Here is a 7,405-nt window from a genome sequence, read left to right as displayed (position 1 = left end):
GGCGGGGGCGTGGTGGGGCGGGGCCGTGGCCGTGAGGCCGTTGGGGGCGGGGCCGTGTGCTCGGGGTCGTGCAGGCCAGCGCACAGCCACCTGTCGCTCCTGGTGTTGCTCTTCCGGGCCAGGAGCACCCCTGATCTTTCCAGGGCAGCTCCCCGCCTCATCCCCCACCCCCAAGACACCTCTATTCCTGCCCTAACTGTTCCTCTTTATGCCCACTCATGGACTTTGCTAATTCTCTGCTGAGCTGTTGCCTGTTTTGGGTGCATTCCTGGTGGCTCCTGGTGCAGGAGACACAAAAGACGCGTGTTTGACCCCTGGGTCAGGAAGACCCGCTGGTGAAGGGCATGGCAACCTACTCCAGTATTCTTGCCTGGAGAATCCCATGGACAGAGGAGCCTGGCGGGCTATGGTCCACTGGGTCTCAGAACGTCAGACCACACTGAGGAACACGCCCTCTTCAGGCGAAGGGGCTGGTCTTGGTCTCCGTGTCACATGTATGTTCCGTCCCTGTCTTTTAACTTTGTTCATGTGTCTCTGACATTAAGAAGTTCTACTGTTTCACTGGTGAATCTGCTACTGTGACCAGCGCTGCAGTGACCATCCTCATGTGACATCTTCATGCAACCATGCCACGTTCGCGAAGGCTCAGGCCCCAGCAGCGGGGCTGCCCTCGGGGTCATGGCCAGCTGCTAAGGAGCTTGGCTCATGAGTGAGACCATTCTTTTTTATTGGCTTCCTTGGAGGGCCTTCCCTAGCCCAGCACAATAAAAACTGCTTACTTCTGTGTTTTTCCAATACTTTTGTAATTGTGAAGCATTGAGCACTGACCCATCTGGGATATGTCTTTTTGCTGGGCACTGCAGGGATGGGGGCTTGTTTCCTGGTGGAGAGCCACCCTGAGCAGCTGAAGAGGAGCCCACCGTCTGCCTGCCTGAGCCTCGTCCCGCGCCCTCGCTCCCCAGGGCCTGCGCTCTGGCCTCCCCTCCTCTCACTCTGGGTCTCCCTCTGTCCAGACTGTGCTCTTTAATCACGGTAGCTTCAGAGTGCACTCCACACCTGGAGGACAGATTGCTCTCCATCTCTCCCTGCCCCCCAGGTAGATTATTTTCACATTCGTCAAGTTTAGATGTAAAGTTCCACCATTCCCATTAAAAACAAGCCAGAATGGTTGGGATTTTAGTGGGACAGCACTGGTGCTGCAGAATTTGGGAGGACCACCGTCATACAAGATAAAACACTTGGATATGGGCAGGATGGCTGTTTCTAGATTGTACTGTCAGCAGCACTTTGATCCATCTGTGGACAAAAGTTCCCCTGTGGGAGCTGTGGCATCCAGCAACATTTGCCAAGGGACCCGGCAGGGGTCGTACCCACCTGTTGATCAGGTGAGAGGCAGACATGCCTCTCTTGGTTGTGGACCCCTTAGCTAGATTGACTAGGGAAACAAGAGAGGTCTCAAGTAAAATCAGAAATGAAAGAGGAGATTTTACACCTGATGCCACAGAAAAAAGGGCCATAAGAGGCCACTATGTATGCGCCAAACTGGATGACCTAGAGAAAAATGGACACATCCCTAGAAACACGCAGGGCACTAAGACTGAGTCACGAGAAACGAATTGAACTGTTGCTAATAAGGAGATCGAACCAGAAATCAAAAACCTCACAACAAAGAAAAGCCCAGGACCAGACGACTTCACTGGTGACTTTTTACCAAACACATATTTAGAGAAGAATTAATGCCAGTCCTTCTCAAATTCTTCCAAAACATCAAATGAGAGGGAACACTCCCAAACTCATTTTATGAGGTCAGCATTACCCTGGCATCAAAGTTAGACAAGGCAATACAGGAAAACTACAGACCAACATCCCTGATGAATACAGGTGTAAAAATCCTTAACAAAATATTAGCAAACTAAATTCAAAAGTACATTAAAAGATCATATGCCATGGGCAACTGGAATTTGTCCCTGGGGGATGCAAAGACGGTTCAACATAGGCAAATCAATAAATGTAATTCACCATATTAACAGAATAAAAGTTAATATGATCACCTCAGTAGAAGCAGAAAAAGCATTTGGAAAAATTCAGCATCTTTTCATGACAAGAGCTCACAATAAGCTGGGTATGGAAGGGATGCGCTTCAACATAATAAAGGCCACAAATGACAGGTCAGCTAACATCATACCCAACGGGAAACGCTGAACTCTAAGTTTAGAACAAGACAAGGTTGCCCATTCTCACAATTCCTTTTCAACACACTGGAAGTTGTTGATAGCCAGGACAATTAGGCAAGAAAATGAAATAAAAGGCATCCAAACTAGAAGGGAAGAGATGAAATTGTCTCTGTGCATGATGTGAGCTTACATGCGAAAATCTTAGATTCCATCAAAAAACTTTTAGAACTAATCAACACATGCAGTAAAATTTCAGGACACAAAATCAGCACGTAAATCAGCTACATTTTTATACATTAACAATGAAACATCTAAAAAAGAAATAAGACAATCAGGAGCTTCCCTGAGGTGCAGTGGTTAAAGAATCTGCCTGTGATGTAAGGGGTTTGATCCCTGGCCGTAACACTTAGAAGTGAATGATACTGAAAATGCTGAGGCAAAACTCAGGTTTGGACGGAAAGTCTTAGCTTTAGGCGTTGACCCTAATGTTAGGAAAGAAGAAAAGCTCAGACTAATGAGCTGAGTGTCCGACTCAAGTCAGGAAGACTCATTAACTTGAAACAAGCACAGGAAGAAAGAGACTGAAACGGAAGCAAAGACTTGATGGGGGAGCATCCAGGGCAGGACGCAGCACGGGACACGAGGCGGGCTCTCCGCAAAGCTGATGGGAGCAGTGTCCACGCGGGGCAGTCGCTCTGGCTCACGCAAGATTTGGCTCGAACTTTGTGCTGACCCGAGAAGCCTGTGTTTTTAAACTATTTTATTTTATTGAAGTACAGTTGATCAATGTGTTAACTTCTGCTGTACAGCAAGGTGCCTCGTTTATATATAAATATGTACTTTAAGAATCCTTTTCATTGTGGTTTATCACAGGACACCGAATGCGGTGCCCTGTGCCGGCGGCGGACCTTGCCGTTTCCCATCTTACATGTAACAGTTTGCATCCGCTAACCCCAAACTGCCGCTCTTTCCCTCCCTTTTGGTGACCACAAGTCTGAGCTGCGTGGCTATGAGTCTGTTTCCGTTTGGTAGATAAGCTCATTTGTGTCATATTTTATATTCCACGTGTAAGTGCTACCATATGGTATCTGTCTTTCTCTGTCTGACTCACTTCACTCTGATGATCATCTCTGGGTCCATTCGTGTTCCTGCAAAGGACGTTATTTCATCGTTTTTCACGACTGAGTAGTGTTCTGGTGTATATACACAGCACATTGAGTAGTGTTCTGGTGTGCATACGCGGCACATCACTTTCTTCTCCTTTTTGGCCTCACCATGAGGCTTGCAGGGTCTCAGTTCCCAAACCAGGGATGAACCCAGGCCACAGCAGTGGAAGTGCTGAGTCCTAACCACTGGACCACAGGGACATCCCTGCTTCTTCGTTATCCATTCATCTACAGCAGCTCGATTTATGGCCTGCTGAACACACATCATATGACTGCTTTAACCAGTAGAGAAGAGGATGCCTTTAAAAATCAGAATGGAGTCGCTGCGGTTCAGGCATCCAGGGAGGATCCAGGTGGCTGAGGGTTCAGACACGTTCCTGCATCCCTGAGAACTCGGATTTCAGGATGCTGCTGTCAGACTCAGGGATACCACCAGCCGCTCTCGGAACAGTATCCGCCAGCAGCGGCCACCTGCAACCCTAGGTCTCAAGCCTCCCCCTGTGACTATGCAGCCATTTCAGACCCCAACAAATCCTTCCTTCTTGCAGCTCCAACCCTAATTCCTGACAGACACTTAAGCACTTTTGTGGGGTTTGCCTTTAAAACTCCCACATTTTGGATTCTGGGGACATGCCGCAAGTGCTTCTTGACTCTGCGTCTTTCGGGCTGCAGGCCTCTGTGTGGCTCAAATAGCAGTCTTTGCATTTCTACTGTGGGTTGTTACTATTTCTGTTGACAAAACCAACAAAACACAGGGTATGAAGGGATGTACTCCTTCCTGCAAGACCAGAAGAGGAGGCACAAATGAGCCATCCAAGGAGTGGAAGGGGCACCCACAATAAAGGCATTGATTAGGAAAGGACGTCCCCTGCAACTTTAAAAACACAGGTAAAAATGCGTAAATTTTTAGAAATATGTGGTTTATCAAAAGCTGAGTCAATAAGAAATTTAAAACAGATAAGTCCTATAATTATTAAAAATAGAGCAGCAATTAAAGCTCTTTGCTCCAAGGAAACAGACGGCTGCCTAAGTCAGTCTGGCCAGACTATTCCATTCTTATCTAAGTTGTAACACGGCAAAGGAGGCGGGGGCATCTGCACACGAAAAAGATACTCCTGATGGCAACACAGTCAGAAACATCAACGGAATGGAAACCCACCAGCCCCTCACGAAAACATGCAGAGATGCGAAGCAGGCACCTGTCGATCAAACGCGACGGCATAAAGAAAATACAGGATGCTGCCCGTTTAGGTATTTCTAAGTAAGAAAGGTTGACTTAATGTTAGAAAACAATTGGGAGATACTGACATCTTAATAATCACTTCAAAAGCTGCAGAAGTATTGCACAATAGAACAGGAGGCCTCTCTACAGCAGGGGCCTCAGGCAGAAGTCGTCCTGCTGGGAAGGTGGGAGGAGCTCTCAGGATGGCGGAGAATCACTGACCTGCTCAGCCCTGCTCCAGCCCACCCGGGACACATCCCTTGGCGGACGTGGCACCAGAGCTTTGGATGGCAACACAGCCTGCCACCTCCTGCTGGTGACTTGATCAGCTGCAGGCAGGTTTTTACCACTGAGCCACCTGGGAAGCTTCCCCGGTGACTAGGACTGTGAAGAATCTACTGCAAGAGACACAGGCTCGATACTGGACCAGGAAGACCCCCTGCAGAAGGGGATGGCTACCCACTCCAGCATTCTTGCCTGGAGAACCGCATGGAGAGAGGAGCCTGGTGTGCTGCAGTCCACCGGGTCACAAAGAGTTGGACACGACTGAGCGACTAACACTTTGATCAGTTAAACAGAAAGTTCTCAGAAATAATCAAATAATTTACCACAAGGGCTGATGCAAGATTAAGATGTTAAAGTGAACTGCATTTCTGTAGATTTGCCATGAAAAGCAGGAAAATGTGATTCCAAAGATGACCATCCATTTACAGAGTCAAACGCATCCCGTGCCTGAGAAAAACCTAGTAAAGGACATTCAAGTAAAACACAGGAGAGCTTTTAAACTGCTACTGAGACAGTAAATAAGAGCTAAATAAACGAAGAGGAATAATGTGTTTCTAGATGAGACCACATACGATAAGGGTGTGAGTGCTCCCCAAACTGAGGTACAGATTCAGAGCCATTCTAGTCAAAATGCCAACAGAGCTTTTCATGGAACTTGACACTAAACCCAAGCCTTCTGTGGAAGAAGAAACACTTCAGAATAGCCAGGATGCTTCTGAAAGGAACAGGGAGCGAGCCCTTTCCCTGGGAGACACTGGGCTCCTTGTGGAGCTCGGATTGCTGATAAATGCAGGGTGCAGACACCCTTAGACTAGAACAGACGTCTGGGAAGTGGACCCACTTTTGTCTGGACCGGGGTGTGTGTGGCTTTGCTGGAGTATGCCCAAGGCGAGCCAATAAACAGCTGGAAAGACCCTTTTCTACACAGAAAAGGATGAACTTGGATCCTTGCCTCACATTACATAAAAAAATCCACCTCGGGTGGATTAAATGTGAACAACAAAACCTTTAAAACTCTTGGCAGAAAATGCCAAGTATCTGTTGGACCTTGAGGTTGGGAAGGTTTCTTAAGGCAAAAAAAAAAACACAAAAAAACCCACTAAGGGTCAGGGAAAACATGGTCACCTGCAAACGGCCCTGCCGCCCGCCTCTGCTGCTGCTGCTGCTGCTAAGTCACTTCAGTCGTGCCCAACTCTGCCATCCTCGTCTGCTGCTGCTGCTGCTGCTGCTGAGTCGCTTCAGTCGTGTCGGACTCTGTGCGACCCCATGGACGGCAGCCCACCAAGCTCCCCCGTCCCTGGGATTCTCCAGGAAGAGCACTGGAGTGGGTGCCGTTGCCTTCTCCGTCCACCTCTGCAAGGGTTAAATCAGGTGCTGCTGCAGCTGCCGACCTTCAACACTCCTGAAAGGAGCTCGGGGTGGAGAGCAGGAACACGGCCCCCTGCTCTGGGGAAGGTGACGGGACAGGTCTTCAGACAGATGCCAGCAGGACCCAACTGTATGAGCCCAGTTTCTGCATCTCCTCATTTCTAGAAAAGCACTGAAATCCTTCATGGTGACACCTGCTCCCTGTGACTAGCAGGCCTTCTGCAAGGGCATGTGGTTGGGCTTCCCTGGTGGCTCAGCGGCGAAGAACCTGCCTGCTGAGGCAGGAGACACAAATTCAATCCCCGGTTCAAGAGCGCACAGGCGGTGGAGCAACGAGGCCCGTGAGCCATGACTACGGGGCCTGTGCACTGGAGCCGGGGGGGCAACTGCTGAGCCCACTGCCCTAGAGCCCACACCGCAGAAGAGAAGACCCAGCAGAGAGGAGCCCGCAGACTGCGATGAGAGAGCAGCTCCTGCTGGCCACAACTAGTGGAAAGCCCGCACAGCCGATGAATATAAATAAATAATAACATCTAAAAAATGAAAAAAAGAAAAAAGAATAGGAGCTTGACTGCACATAGGTGGCGCAGCGGTAAAGAACCTGCCTGCCAGGAAACGCACGAGACACGGGTTCCATCCCTGGGTCGGGAAGATCCTTGGAGGAGGAAATGACTACCGGCTCCGGTACTCCTGCCTGGAGAATCCCACGGACAGAGGAGCCTGGGGGCCCCGGTCCACAGGGTCACAGAGTTGGACACGACTGAGCAATTGAGCACGCACCCACGCCACGTCCCCTTCACCACATCATGTATGTACTGACCTCCCCCGCCCCCTGGAGCAGTTTCTCAGACATGTCTGAAACGCTGTCTCCTGGGCTATCATCTCATTTTGCCCCAAATAAAACTTAACTTGCAACTCTCACATTGTGCATTTTTTTAAGTCAACAACACCAATAATTTGACTGTTTTATAAATGACAGGGCTCCCTTGGTGGTACAGTGGCTAAGAATCCACCTGGCAATGCAGGGGACATGGGTTTGACCGCTGGGCTGGGAAGACTCCATGTGCCGAAGAGTGACTAAGCCCGTGCACCACCACTACTGAGCTCGAGCTGAGCCTGCACTCCGCAGGGCCTGCGAGCTGAGCTGCGGCGACCGAGCCTGCACTCCCCCCGGGACCGCGAGCCGCGGC

At 49.6% G+C, this 7,405-nt stretch overlaps 1 protein-coding gene across 1 annotated transcript in view; it reads right to left on the bottom strand.

The window, feature by feature from the left end:
- The window catches only part of KNDC1 (kinase non-catalytic C-lobe domain (KIND) containing 1), a gene marked incomplete at its 3' end in the record, with an annotated part of 39,889 nt that overhangs the window by 24,793 nt on the left and 7,691 nt on the right, over positions 1-7,405 (bottom strand). The window lies entirely within an intron of this gene.

This window comes from Bison bison, unplaced genomic scaffold (assembly GCF_000754665.1).
Source record: "Bison bison bison isolate TAMUID 2011002044 unplaced genomic scaffold, Bison_UMD1.0 scf7180017848698, whole genome shotgun sequence".
Lineage (NCBI taxonomy): Eukaryota > Metazoa > Chordata > Mammalia > Artiodactyla > Bovidae > Bison > Bison bison.
This window is presented reverse-complemented; position numbering and strand designations above follow the sequence as displayed.